This window comes from Manis javanica, chromosome 3 (assembly GCF_040802235.1).
Source record: "Manis javanica isolate MJ-LG chromosome 3, MJ_LKY, whole genome shotgun sequence".
NCBI lineage: Eukaryota > Metazoa > Chordata > Mammalia > Pholidota > Manidae > Manis > Manis javanica.
The window spans coordinates 143546902-143563151 of NC_133158.1; the positions used below are offsets into that span (position 1 = coordinate 143546902).

At 35.2% G+C, this 16250-nt stretch overlaps 1 protein-coding gene across 1 annotated transcript in view; it reads left to right on the top strand.

Moving 5' to 3' along the window:
• The window catches only part of KPNA4 (karyopherin subunit alpha 4), a 61187-nt gene that overhangs the window by 5620 nt on the left and 39317 nt on the right, over positions 1 to 16250 (top strand). The window lies entirely within an intron of this gene.

Consider the following 16250-nt stretch of genomic DNA (forward strand, 5'->3'; position numbering starts at 1 on the left):
TTTTATGTAAACATAAACTTCTCTAATGACTTATTTTTCAAAACCCATAAAATGTGTTGAAAAGAATTAACATGTTTAATGTTTTTTTTCGGTCTCTTTACTGTTTGGCTCAAGAAAAGATAGCTAGATTCTTATATCTGTTTCTGATTTAATCTTGTGATAATGATGTTTTGGTTGAAATATAAAGAACATCCAACTTCACATAGATAGGCAGTTGAAAAAGGAGGAATGTCTTAATAGCCTTTGCAGATAATTATGGAAATTGAATTTTCATATTTCAGTTGTACCATAAACTCCACAAATAGTTTCGTAAAGGTTAGTTGCAATGGGGATTTTGAAGCCTCATCAGTGAATTTTTCTTACTCTTGTTTCATTAAAACCCATTGGTCTGTCTTGCACTTGGAATGTATCTCTTACCCATCTCTGATTTTGCAACATTGTGTGTATTGGTCATTTGGAAAATATTAGTTCACTGAGTTATGCAGATCTTCCAAATGCTGACACATTTCATTATATAATGAAAATTCACCATTATTCACAATATATTAGTGGCACCACATAGTTTATCAGAAAAATTTTAAATATTGGGATGTGTCAAGCACACAGTAGTGAACACAAGTTTTCCAAAATTCTTAGTTTAACTTGAAAGCTCAAATTTTATCATTAGCAACAAATACTATAAATTGTTTTTCTTGAAGCCATAAGCTCACTTTGCTCAATTTATGAAAACATCTGCCAGGCATTGTCTGAATAACCATAATTTATCAGTCTTTTGAGTTAGAATGTTGTTCCATGAAAAAAGTGGCTAGTTCAACTTACAACTCAAACAATTACACAAATACTTTTTCCTTGAGATGGTCATCCATCCTATGAAATGGGTATACTGCAGAAGTGGTTTATGTGTAATCCCATTTTATCACAATTTTAGAAAGAAAAGGATGGTTTTTAATAAAAGTAATACTTTTTTACTGTTTCATCAAAGACATTCTTAAGTGAATTGACTTTTTTTTTTTAACTGAAATACAATGACTAATAACAGCCTGGTGACATTGTCTTTAATTCATGGTAAAGCTCTACTGCATTTTAACCCACTTCATTGCATTGCAGTGCAAATGTTAACACAATTAAAAAGTAGTAGTAATAATATTAAGAAAATTATTTTGACCTTGTGCACCCTCTGAAAATGTCTCATTGTCCCTACAGGGGCCGATCAACCACACTTTGGGAGTCACTGTCTTTATTATTGTTGCTTTTGGTACAAGTGACTGTCACTTTTAATTAGTAAAGGTTCTTAAAAGGCTTTATAACCACACAGTTAAAGGACAGACTATGGAGTCGCTTATACCTAGATTTGAACCTCGGTTTCTCTATTTAAATAGTTATTAAAGTTAATGTAATCTCTCTAAAAGCCATTTAAATATACTTAACAGTGCCTGGCATATGATACACACAGAGTGAATGGAAGCTCTTTACATTATATCCAAATAATCCCATGTTCCTGTGAGAATAGTGTTTTGTTTGTACTCCCTTTGTACCACTGTACACCATAATTCAGATCATGTCACATGAATTGGGGAAGGCTTCCTTTTCACTTTATTAGCACTCAAGTGAAAGCTTTTCTCCTATGCCCTTAAACCAAATTGTCACAAAATTGCTAGTTTCTGATTTCATGTCTCTAATCCTGTGTTGTAAATAGGTTAGTAAATAGTTTGTGTAGTTTGTAACTGTTCTCCCACAAGATTGTACGTTTAACTAAAAAGTAGCTCTAATTCACACTATTTAGTACCCATAATGAAAAATGAATTAAGGTCATAGACTTTGCCAGTAATATAAATTTTGCTTGATCATTTAAAGTGCTAAACTTTTTCTCTCACAACATATTTACTATTAGAATAAAACTTGATTCGCTGTCAGGTTTTTGGGGGGGATTTTTTTTTTTTTAAGTATCATTGATAAACAATCTTACGAAGGTTTCACATGAACAACAGTTTGGTTTCAACATTCACCCATCTAGCTGTCAGTTTTACCCTAACTTTAATTTACATTAAACTTGAGGTAAATTGCATTTTCAGTAATGTATTTTGGCAAACCTGGAATTTCATTAAATTTTTATCAACAAAAGTTCGAATCTTAAGATAATGTGGCGTTTAATAATTTGGTGATAGACATTTTTTATTATTAGGAAGCAAATCATGTGCTGTCTCAATTTCCTGTTCTTGAATAAAAGCTTTAGTTGCCCAGTATCTATTGTTAATACTTGTTTTAATTTTATAACATGTCTTTGTGGTTCCTTGAAGTAGGTGGCTACATGAATTTATTGTTACAGTAGTTGTAGCCTGAAAGTCCTACAAGTAGTCTCTAGCATTAATTATATGAATTCTAGTCAAAGTCTAGGGAGGACTCTGATCAAGATATATTTAATTGCTTGCTTATACCTGAATTAATCACTGGGCAGAATAATATGGTTCTGTGCTTGGCCAGCACGACATCATGTGCCAGGTATTCAGCTATGTGTATGTGTATATTGTAGGTGGTGAAGAGTTTTGGTACCTCCATTTAAGTCCCAGGTCTGCCACAGGAATGAGGAGTCTATTAGAGTCAGAAGAAAGGAAGAAAAAACTTATTGAAGACCAAATTATAAAGCACACCTCAATACAGATGTAGAATATTTCCTTCCTTATTTTGCCTTTGACTGTTACATGCTCATTGTACTACAAGTATATCTGTAGAATTGAGTTCATTGTTGATTAACTGTTTTCTCAAATATATCAGAGTATTCACATTTTTTCTTTTAATGTCTTGAATAATTTTTCTTAATTCTCTTTTGTTCAGCTTTAAAACAGTATTACATTTAAATGATCAAAAAGCGTAATTAGGACTAATAAACAAAAAATACCAATATCATTAGTTCTGAGGGAAATGTAGATCAAAACCATAATGAGATATCACTGCAACCTACTGGGATGGCTGTAAACAAAAAGAATAAAAAGTGTTGATGAGGATGTAAAGAAATTGGAACCCTCACACATGGCTGATGGGAATGTAAATGGTGCAGCCACTTTGGAATGGAGCTTGGGAGTTTATCAGTTTTTCAACAGTTAACATGTGACCCAGCAATTCCACTCCTAGGTATAAACCCAAGAGAATTGAAAACAAATGTCTTCACAAGAACTTGTACATGAATATTTATAGCAGCATTATCCATAATGACCAAAACATGGAAATAACTCAGTGTCCATTAACTGATGGATGGATAAACAAAATGTAGTCCATACATGGCATAAGGAGGAATGAAGTACTGCTTCATGCTACAGTATAAGTGAAGCTTGAAAACATTATGATACCTGAAAGAAGCCAGGCACAAAAGATCACATATTCTGTAGTTCCATTTATATGAAATGTCTAGAATAGGCAAGTCCAGAGAGACAGAAAATAAGACTAGTGGTTGCCAGGACCTGGGACGGCGGGAAATGGGGAATGACTGCTAATGGGTATGGGGCTTTTTGTGGTGAAGAAAATGAACTGGAATTAGATGGTAGTAATTGATGTGCAACATTGTGAGTATACTAAAAAGCACTGGATTGTACACTTTAAGTGGGTGAATTATATCTGAATAAACCTGTTTAAAAAAATACACAAAATTTAATTAAGAGAAGTAGGGACTGTGACAGCTTTTCACTAACTAAAAATCAAAGGTGAACTCTTGGCAGCTCTTTTTCACTGATTTCTGTCTATATTGAATTCATTTGTTCAGCAAATATTTATTAAGCCTCTGTATCTAAGGTTCTGTATGCAGTGAGGAGCAATGAATGGCATAGGCTAAATGCCTATTCTCATGGAGTTTACATTCTAGCAGGTCAAGATCTTGCTCTAAACTCACCATATGGTGATATTTAACCACTGTGAACTATTGTAGATTTCTTTCTTTCCTAAACTCACATTTATGATAAATAATAAATCAGATTTGAAGGGAAGGACATCCTAAATGTTTATGTCCAATAGCTCTTCCCTTAAGATTTTTGAAAAAGCTTGATTTTTTTTTAGAATGGGAAGACCTAGGACTGCATCAGCATGGTTATATGCTGTTAGGAACACTTAATAATTTTTGTAGCCTCGATTTCTGTAAAATTAAAATCCCACCTTAGTGGGTACTTGAAAAGCTTTTATGATTTCAGGGGACACTGTATTCAAACTAGCTCAAATAAGGGTGGGATATTAGGAAAATTAGGGAACCGATCCTCACATTATCTAGGTAGGAGTATCTTGGGGTAGGAAATCATGGGTCTTCACTGTACTGCTCTGCCAGCCACTAAGTCAGTTACTAAGTTTTATTCTTCTTAGGTACTGTCTTTAAGTCTTCATGTAATTTTGTGTTCCATTAAGGAGAGAATCTGAGCTAATAAGTTCTGCCCAAGGTGAAATAGGTTATTTTTACTGCTGGCCTGCGTATTGGCTTTCCTGAGCCAGGTGCTTTCCCCTTCACCCCCACCACGTCTGCTGTGGTGTGGGGAACAGGGCGTGCCACAGGATGAGAAACAGACTTTTCCTGCTTCTGCAGCACTATCCCTGGAGAGAGAAGTTCTCTAGACAAGACTGTAAGAAGACATCATTGAATGTCACTCCATTCTTCTTTTTCTGTAATCTTTCTACTCACTGTTAAAATCTGGGGCAAATCATTATTACTTCATTATCTCATCTCCATAGTGGTTGCCTTATTTCACTATTGCTTTTCTCCAATTCATAAAATAACCAGTGTGCTACTTTTAAAAAATAAATCACATACTCCCCTGCTTCAGTAGTTTCCTACCACATTATCCCAAACTTATTACTGAGATCCTCAGGGCCTTGCTACATCTGGTCCCTGTCTATTTCTCCTGCCTCCTTCACTTTTTTATTTCCCACAGTTGTTATACTCTCATTCATTTTTTATTTCCTCTAGCTCAAACATATAAATAGTCTTCTCTTGTGCAGGCACTCACACATGTTACTGTCAGAAAGCCTTCCCCATCCACTTATTAAATCACCTGGTTGCTTTCCTGAAGAACACTAATCATTTTTTAGTGTATTTACTCAATGTTAATTTATTCCATCTATAAGCTCTCAGACTATAAGCTCCTTGAGAGTATGAACCTTGTCTATTTTGTAAACCACTCTTCTTAATTCTCATCGCAGAGCCTGGCATATAAGTGATACTTAAGTAAATGTTTAAGGAAATTAAATGAAACTTTAAAAAAGGCATTAGAATTAGTGACAATCAAAATTTTAATTCAGGTTAATTTTTCCTTTTGAAATGGTAATGCATTGTAATTACAGAAATTTTTTAGAAAAATAATCCTTCATAATTTTACTGCTGTTAATCTTTTCAGAATGTTTCCTTTTTCTTTTATACATTTTTTCGAATATATTTGAAGCCTGTCTGGGTTCTCATGAGAATAACTTATAAAAGAAAACTGCAAAATTTCTCAGCCCTGCCATTGTTGCTATTTTGGGCCAGATGATTTTTGTTGTGGGAAGCTGTCCAGTGCACTCTAGAGTGGTTACCAGCATCCCTTTACTCTGCCCATCAGATGCCATAGCATACTTCTCCCCAGTTGTAACAACCAAAACTGTCTACAGAAATCGCCGAATGTCCCAAGTGGCGAAATCACCCTAAATGAGAAGCCCTGGGATGTACTTCCTTTAGTAAACTCCCCAAACACCACTGCTATTTTCATTTTTCAACTCCTACATCTTCAGTGAATTCCTGTTGTCTGTAAGTATCAAATCAAAATTTCTTAATAAGCTAGGTATTTCAGGCTCTTGTTTCAGTTAAAAAACACTTAGCAGATCTAAGTGTTTGCTGCATAAATTCTAGTAAAGGGACAAACACTAATGTATCTGACCAGGTGTATTCTTACCTTTTTAGTTTATAATTTCCCATTCATAAACCTTCATCTTGGACTCTGCTCCCACTTCAGGGGGTGATCTACCTCACCTTTAACATTCATTTCTGCTTTTCTATTTTTGCTTTTATTGGGTTCCTTCTGGAAGCACCTTCTGGTCTTCCCTTTACCTTGCCATTTCTTATTTCCAGGTTGAACTTAACCTTCCAGACATCAGTTTTTTCTCATTGCACCAGTTCATATCAGTCATTATTCACTAAACTCTTAGAGTAGTTATTTACATATCCATGATTTGCTGTTTCCTCATGTAAGACAGTGTTTTTATTTGTTATGTGTTTTGTAGAGAAGAGAGTATTGTAAAAGAATATATTATGACTTACATATCAACAAATCAGATAACTTACATGGAACATACAAATTCCTAGAAGCACACAACCTACCAAGACTGAAACCTGAAGAAATAAAATCTGAACAGACCCGTAACTAGGAATGAGATTAAAACAGTAATAATCAAAAATCTCAAAACAAACCAAAAGAAAGTCCAGGCGCTTAACTGGTGAATTCTGCCAAACATTTAAAGAATTAACACCAATCCTCAAACTTAAAAAAACTGAAGAGAAGGGAACACTTCCAAACTCATTCTATGAGGCCAGAATTACCCTCATACTAAAAGTCAAGACACTACAAGAAAACGGCAGACCAATATCCCTGCTGAATAGTGTAAAAATCCTCAACAAAATACTAGCAAATTGAATTCAGCAACATATTAAAAGCATTATACACCATGACCATTCCAGGACTTATCCTAGAATGCAAAGATGGTTCAATATATGAACATCAGTCAGGGTAATTTAACACATTAACAGAATGAAGGACAAAACCACATGCTGTCAATCGAGAAAAAGCATTTGGCAAAATTCAACATTCTTTCATGATAAACACACTCAACAAACTTGGAAGGGTACCTCAACATAATAAAGACCAAATATGAAAAGTCCCAGCAGACATCATACACGATGGTGAAAGACTGAAAGGTTTTCCTGTAAAATCAGAAACAAGGTGATACCTAACCACTTTCACCAGGTCTGTGCAGCATAATACTAACAGTCCTAGCCAGAGCAGTTAGGCAAGATAAAGAAATACAGTCATCCAATTAGAGAGGAAAAAGTGAAATTACCATTTGTTAGCAGATGGCATGATCCTACATATATAGAAAACCCTAAAGATCCACACCCCCCCAAAAAAAATGTTACAAGTAATAAGTGATTTAGTAAAGTTGCAAGATGTAAATTATTTTCAAAAATAGAAAAATCCATCCTAAAATTCATATAAAAAACTCAATGGACCCTGAATAGCCAATCTTGAAGAAAAGTTAGAGGTCTCACATTTCCTGATTTTACCATTCAATGGGAAAAGGACAGCCTTTTCACAAATCGTGCCAGGAAAACTTGATATCCACAAGCAAAAGGGTCAAGTTGTACCTTTATGTAACACCATATACAAAAATTAGCGACATGGATCAAGGATCTAAATATAATACCTAAAACAATAAAAACTCTTAGAAGAAAAAACATAGGGAAAAACTTCATGTAAATTGGATTTGGCAGTGATTTCTTGGATATGGCAGTAAAGACATATATATACAAGTTAGGTGAATATAGAAAACTCTGGAAATACATTTTTGCCTTTATTTTCTAACTTTTCCAATAACTTTTGAATTTAGTACATTTCCCTATTGCTTGAATATTATTTAGTGAAACAATTACATTCTTCTACTAATAAATTGTTTCAATACTTAGATGTGGATCATTTTAAACTGTGGTATCTGTAGAGTAGAAAACTTGTTAAAACTAATCCAATAGCTTGCCAAAGTTAAATCTGGCCTCCTACCCTGAACTTACTTTCAAACTTCTCTTATACTCAATCTCCAATAATCTTTTTACTTGTGAGAGATAAGAACTTGATTCTGCTTATGAGGGCAGTTGCCCATCACTAGTAGTGCTAATTAGAGCTTTTCTCTATTACCACTGTTAATAAATATTATTTCTGAGAAATAAATCCACAGTTTGAATGACAATTTAACATTAAAGCACTTAAAATTTCTCTTCTATTGTTATAAGAATAAAATTGGAATTTATTTGCTAATCACACTCAGTTTGCCAACATACATAGTATTTGGCAAAGGCATGAATAAGCACCCTGATGGCTCCTGCTAGAGACATCAGTAAGTGGTGATGAAAGGAGGGAGAAATAGGAAAGGAATTGGAAGACCGACTTCTGAAATTATGTATTTATCATTTGGTTTACCATATTTACTGAGTTAAACAACTGTTGTACCTACCAAGTGTCTTTAAGATGTGACTGTTTGGATTGAAAATGCCAGTAACTCACTTTTCTCTCAAATGTGTAGGTTAGCTTTTTATGATGGTTGATTTGACTCCTTGCCTGCCTTTCCATTCCTGGCTTCTGACACTCTTCAACAGATTCTGCATGTGCCATCTTTTATAATCCACTCCTTTTGTATGTGCTTCATTTTCTACCTGGAATGACTGTCTCAGTGAGTTTCCATTCACTTAAAAGATTCAGCTTGTATTTCTTTATTATTTTGCCTCTCTACTATCAAAAGCAGTGTGCATGTTATAACACACTACATTTATTAGATGAGTAAAATGAAGTAACATGTTTAGAATGGTACTTAGCATTCAGTTTTACTAAATGTTAGGCCTTACTACTATTTTACTAAATTATATTTCTCTGTCATAAAAGTACTACCTCCTTAAGACCATGGATATAATGTGCCTGGTCCGTAATTATTGGCAAATAAGTGATAAATATTTGAGCGATTGAGTGAATGTTTTCCAACAGGAAAAGTCTAAATAGTGATACAATAGTAATCTACGTTCAGGGGGAGGATATGTATGTTTGTGTACATATAACTTCCTTTTTTCAGATAATTTTAAGGTTTTGATTGACATATTGATACACAATCTTTTTTTTTTAAGAGGGCATCTCTCATATTTATTAATCAAATGGTTGTTAACAACAATAAAATTCTGTATAGGGGACTCAGTGCTCAATGTACAATCATTAATCCACCCCAAGCCTAATTCTCATCAGTCTCCAATCTTCTGAAGCATAACGAACAAGTTCTTACATGGTGAACAAGTTCCTACATAGTGAATAAGTTCTTACATGGTGAACAGTACAAGAGCAGTCATCACAGAAACTTTCAGTTTTGATCACACATTATGAACTATAAACAATCAGGTCAAATATGAATATTCATTTGATTTTTATACTTGATTTATATGTTGATCCCATATTTCTCCCTTTATTATTATTATTATTTTTATTTTTAATAAAATGCTTAAGTGGTAGGTAGATGCAAGATAAAGGTAGAAAACATAGTTTAGTGCTTTAAGAGGGGAAATGTAGATGATCAGGTGTGTGCCTATGGACTAAGTATTAATCCAAGCTAGACAAGGGCAGCAAAACATCCACGGATGCAGAAGATTTCTCTCAAAACAGGGGGGGTGAGGTTCTGAGCCTCACCTCTGTTGATCCCCAATTTCTCACCTGATGGCCCCCCTGCGACTGTGCCTGTCTTAGGTTGTTCCTCCCTTGAGGAATCTTACCCGTCTGGCTAACCAGTCATCTTCCGGGGCCATACAGGGAAATGTAAAGTTGGTAAGTGAGAGAGAGGCAATATTGTTTGAAAAGGTTAGCTTTTTACTTCTTTGCAGATTTATGCCCTGTGATACACAATCTTATATTGGCTTCAAATGTACAACACAGTGGTTCAACAGTTTTACCCATATTATTAAATCCTCATCCCCTATAGTGTGGTTACTATCTGTCAACATAGAAAGATGTTACAGAATCACTGACTATATTCTTCATGCTGTACTACCGTCCCCATGACCCACTTATATTGTGATTGTGAATTATTGTGCCCCTTTATCTGACTCTCCTTCCCCCTTGGTAACCACTGGTCACTTCTCAGTGTCTATGAGTCTGCTGCTGTTTTGTTCTGCTTTGCTTTGTTTTTGTATTCCACAAATAGGTGAAAACATATGGTATTTGTCTTTCCCACCTAGCTTATATCACTGAATGTAATGCATTCTAGATCCATCCCCGTTGTTGCAAATATAGGATTTCTTTTCTTTTTATGGCTGAATAATATTCCATTGTGTATGTATATCACATCTTCTTTATCCATTCACCTGTTGATGGACACTTAAGTTGCTTCCATATCTTGGCTATTTCAAGTAGTGTGGCAATAAACATAGGGGTGCATATATCTTTTTGAGTCAGTGATCTTGTTTTCTTCAGGTAAATTCTTAGAAGTGGAATTACTTGATCTAATGGCATTTCCATTTTTAGATTTTTGAGGAGCCTCCATAGTGCTTTCCACAACGGTTACACCAGTTTACATTCCTGCCAACAGCATAGGGGAGTTCCCAATTCTCCACATCCTCACCAACATTTATTTCTTATCTTTTAGATAGTGGCTACTCTAAGTGGTGTGAGGTGGTATCTCATTGATGTTTTGATTTGCATTTCCCTGATGATCAGTGTTGTGGAGCATCTTTTCATGTGCCTGTGGGCCATTTGTATTTCTTCTTTGGAGAAATGTCCGTTCAGGTCCTCCACCCATATTTTAATTGGGTTGTTTGTTTTTTTGGGTGTTGAGACATACGAGTTCTTTATATATTTTGGATGTTAACCCCGTATCACATAAGTTGTTCACGAATATATTCTCCCATACTGTAGGATACCTTTTTGTTCTGCTGATGGTGTCCTTTACTGTATAGAAGCTTTTTAGTTTGGTGTAGTCCCACTTGTTCACTTTTGGTTTTGTGTCCCTTGCCTGAGGAGAGGTGTCCAGGAAAAGATTGCTCATACTTAGGTTCAAGAGATTTTTGCCTATGTTTTCTTCTAAGAGTTTTATGTTTTCATGATTTACATTCAGGTTTTTGATCCATTTCAAGTTTACTTTTGTGTATGGAGTTAGACAACTTTTTAAAAATCACTTCATCAAGATATAATTTACCATGTATAAAATTGATCCATTTTAAGTATACAATTCAATGATTTTTGGTTAATTTTCAGAGTTGTACGACCATTACCATAATCCAGTTTTTAGGATATATCCCAGTGCCTGACAAAAAATCTTGTGCTTGATTAATTTTTGTTTTGTTTTTTGTGCTACTCCCTAAGTATTAACATTTCTTGGGCATGAATGATTGGCTGGATGAAATAAAATCAAAACATTATATTCCTTATCTTTTGTATGATTAACTTTAGAAAGAAATTTCTTTAGATGTTTTTCTAGTGAGGTTGAGTCTTTACTGATCTAAAGCCTAACTTTTTACTCAAGAAAATTTAGACATTCAGATTTCATACAGTATATCATTACACCAGTATCTTAGAGTTCTAAAAAAAAGCTTTCGGGAAATACATTGGTGAAAGGTAATTTAGTAATTAAGTAGCCATAAATTGTAAAGAAAGTGCTAGACTTTATACCTCGTTAGAGTAGAGACAGTGCTTAATCCCTAGTGGTAGGCACATAGTAATTATTTGTTAAATTAAAAACTGCATTTTTTTTTTAAGATAGAAATACCATTCTGTGTTCTGTAAGAGTCACTTGTTTGAATTTTTTGACAATTTCTTGTCCTCTATTGCCTGAATCTAGAATTTTGTCATTGTACTACAAACAACGAAAAGTAAAACCTCTGGGGATCTGCCTGCACTCTACTCGCTCCTTCTCCCCCCCTTCAATCCCCCCCAGTTTATAGCCTTTGTCCTTTAGATAGCTCTTTGGCCTATAAATAAGCCTCTAGCCAATTTGGCAGCCTTTTGGAATTCAGATTGACAGCTTACTGCATCAGAGTAATTTATGTGATTGTTGCACCAATACTTGTATGTAGTATGTAAAAACTCTGCTCTTTAGAATTAGCAAAAGAAGCCTTATATACACCTTTTGTGGGACCCAGAGAAATAAAAGTTCTTGATTGGAGATGGAATTGTGACTTTAAAATGTCTAAATATCTAATGCCACTGTTTAAAGTATTTGTCTTTGTAATAAAAAACATGGGTGAATGCTGCTAGGATGGTGCACAGGGTGTCTTTCTACTAATTCATTCAGTCTTCTCTATACCTTGGAGATAATAGCTTTTTCTCAAGAGAAGAAAACTTCCTTCTTTCTTATTCTATATTAAAGAGATTGTCAAAGCTCTTGCTTTGCAAGTAAGTTTCTGTGGATAGTAATAGTTGAGAGGCTGTGTAACAACTACAGCATTAAATTGGTTTGCTAAATCCATTATTAATAGTTTCAAATTGTCAGAGACTCCCATGTTTAATATTATATACTGTAATGGGGAAGATACTTTTTGGTGTAAATAAAATGCCTATGTAAATATACAGTAGTTGTTTTGGATTTATTTAAGTTTGCTTTATTTAAAAGTTAAAATACATTATACTGTAATCTTTCTTCTTTAGATGGAATAGTTGCAAATAAAGACTTTTCTCAGATTAGAATTGCCTCTGTCCCTCCGAAGTCTACCTTTTATTGAGCAATCTTTTAAGTAGTACATTTTACAGGTTTTATTTTCTGTGTCAGTCATAGGACACAGTTTTTTGTTGTTTACCAGAGTTGTTTATAGCTTTTGTATTGCAATGCAGTGCATAGCCTATTGTCTTGATAATAGTACTTTTGATTTAGTATGAACCATAGACTTTTTTTTTCCTATTAAGGTATGATTAATATACACTCTATGAAGGTTTCACATGAAAAAATAATGTGGTTACTACATTCACCCACATTATCAAGTCCCCCACCCATACCCCAATGCAGTCACTGTCCATCAGTGCAGCAAGTTGCCAGAGATCTACTATGTCCCTTCTCTGTGATACACTGTTCTCCCCGTGATCCCCCACACCATGTGTACTAAACATAATACCCCTCAGTCCCCTTCTCCCACCCTCCCACACCCCTCCCTTTTGCTAACCACTAGATCATTCTTGGAGTCTCTGCGTCTGCTGCCATTTTGTTCCTTCATTTTTGCTTCATTGTTATACTCCAGGAATGAGGGAAATCATTGGCATTTGTCTTTCTCCGCCTGAACCATAGGCTTTCAAATTGACTTAAACCCTGTTTGACTTTAAGACTTACGGAAAACAATATGGCTTAGTGGTTAATAGGCTTTAAGACTGTCTGAATTCTAATCTTCGTATCCCATTTCTAGCTATGTGGCCTTGACCAAGTACTTTTAACTTAACCAAGTTTCCTTGTAAGAAGAAATGTTTTTTCTTCTTACCACTGAAGTCCACAATGATCAAATGATAGTGAATGTGGAAACTCTATTGTAATACTTGGCTAATTATTTTTACTCATTTTAAGCTTATCTTATTTTCTTTTTAATTGGTATTTTTTAAATGCCTGCCTATTTGAAAGTTAAAAATGATCAGCAAAGGTTGACTTAAGATAGAATAAATTGGTTTTGCCAAAAATTGAGGTTAAGATTTCTGCATATACAAGATTTGCCAGTGCATTTTGAAAAGGAATAACAACTTATTCTTTATGTTATTTCTTATATGTAGAATGTAAATTCTAGTGGGGGAGTGAAGACCCAATAGGCAAGTAAAGTTACATGGACTTTACTGTATTAGAATGTGTTATTGGTGTGGAGAAAAATAAGGCAGAGAAGAGGAAGACAGAGTACACAGGGAGAGTTGCTGATGGTTAGGAAAGGGAAGACCTCACCATGGAGGTGACATTTAAAAGACTCAAAAGATGAGAGTGAACACAGGTAGTAAGGGAAGAGCACTGTAGCCTTAGGAAATAGCAGTACTAGTAATCATAATAGCTAACACATATGTTGCATGTGCCAGGAATTGTTTAAGCACTTCACATACATTTATTTAAGCTTACAGTATCCTATGCAGTAGGTCTTTTTTACTATCCTATGAAATAGGTATTCTTCATTTTATAGATGAGAAACTAAGGCATGGAGAGGTAATAAATAATACGGCAGAAAACTGAACCCAAGCAGTTTGGCTTGGAATCTGTCTTCTTAAGAGTGGCTGTATAGTGTATTAGTGTATAGTGTATTAGTAAAGGCAGAGTCTAAGGGTAGAAAATAGGAAGGCCTGCAAACCTAGAAAAAATTACATCTTTATTTTTACTAACTTCTAACTGAAACAGTATTTCCTTCATTTAATAATGTAGCCAATAAACCTTAGTAGTTATTAAAGTTACCTGTGACTTTGTCACCACCAATAAAAATAACAATATTGTTTCAAGATATACTGAAATACCATATGTGGTCTTCATTACTTCAAAATTATAGTAGTTATTAGACCCATTGCTAAATTGCATTTAATATAATAAAGCACATGGTTATAATTTGTTTTTTTATATATATTTTTAACAACTGCCTATCAGTATAATTGTTTTTCTTTTTAAAAATCTTATGTATTTTCTGTATTTAAAAAACACTAAGAAGGTATCCATTGATTTCACCATGCTGCCAAAGGAGTCTGTGGCACACAGACATGAAGATTGTCTGATTTACTTTGGTTGCTGTGATATTGGCCAGGGGAGATAAAGAGGAGAACTGTAGAGGGAGTCAGGAGGCTTTTGCAATAATCTAGTTGAGAGATAATGGTGAGTTGAACTAGAGCAGTGTTGAAGTTGGTGGTGATATATATGGATTTCTGATAAGTTTTGAAAGTTGAACCAATAGGATTTGCTAATAGGTTGAATGTATAATGTGCAAGAAAAAGAAGCAGCAAGGATGGTGCCAAGGTTTTTCGTCTGTGCAACAGGAAGAATAGAGTTGTCATTTGCTGAAAATCTCTTGATGAAATTTTTTTTGTTGTTTCATTAATCTGCAGTTAATGAGGAACATTGTGTTTACTAGCTTCCCGCCTTCACCAAGTCCCCCCACATAACCTATTACAGTTACTGTCTGTCAGCATAGTAAGGTGCTGTAGATTCACTACTTGTCTTTGTTGCACAGCCCTCCCCGTGCCTCCCCCCCATTATACATGCTAATCATAATGTCCCCTTTCTTCCCCCCAACCCCCTTATCCCTCCCTTCCCACCCATCCTTCCCAGTCCCTTTTCCCTTGGTAACTGTTAGTCCATTCTTGGGTTCTGTGATTCTGCTGCTGCTTTGTTCCTTCAGTTTTTCTTTGTTCTTATGCTCCACATATGAGTGAAATCATTTGGTACTTGTCTTTCTCTGCCTGGCTTATTTCACTGAGCATAATACCCTCTAGCTCCATCCATGTTGTTGCAAATGGTAGGATTTGTTTTCTTCTTATGGCTGAATAATATTCCATTGTGTATATGTTCCACATCTTCTTTATCCATTCATCTACTGATGGACACTTAGGTTGCTTCCATCTTGATGACATTTTTAATCTATAATTTGGGATATAGCATAAATTTTTAAACAGTAACATAAGACTTATAAAATACAAAGGTACAAAGAGTAAAAGAACCCATAATCTCACCCCCAAATGAACTACATGAGATGGAATAGAGTACATATGTTTGTTGAAGATCAAACGTTCAGTTTCAGATATGAATTTGAAATACTCATTAGGCATGTGTTGCTCCAGGCGAAAGGGGTTTTCCACACTGGGCAGGTTCACTGCGAATTTGATGAAACCAAATAATGACAGCAGAACGTTGTGGGTAAAAAGGGACTCATACCAAGCTTTATTCTTAGGGCAGTAATACAGCTATGTACAAATGGCCAGCCCCTTTCCATCTCTGGCCCAGCTACAGCCTCTGCTCCCCAGGCACTGCCTTTGCTGGTAGCTTAGTCTCCTGCTCCCCAGTACAGGACTCTTTTCTCCCTTCCTGACACCAGGGCTCAGCGGCTTCCCTCTGCCAGCCTCCCCTCTCTTCTGCTTCCCAGCACAGGTCTCTGCTACTTCTGCCTCCTGCTCCCCTCTGACCTTCTCCCCTTCTCCCTGCCCCACCCCCTTCCTTCTGTGACTGACAGTTTGCTCTAGGTAGGCAGCTCTGTCAGCAGGTTAAACAGCTCACTGTCAATGGGCATGCAAGCAGGCTAAGTATGTATACAACAATGGGAAATACTAGAATCAGGAGAATTTTGGCCATAAAATTTCCATTTTCCTTTCAGCATCAAAGTATTACTTTGTGATTTGATACTTACACTTAATTTGTCTTGCTATATGCAATTATTAGAAAGAATGAAGAGAGCATATACAAAGAAAAAGAACTTGAATTTGTATTGTTTTTGAGCATTTAGATGTTTTACAGTCAGCATGTATCCATGAGTTAGGTAACTTTAAAATGAGAAAAACACATGTTAACAGATTAGAGAATGG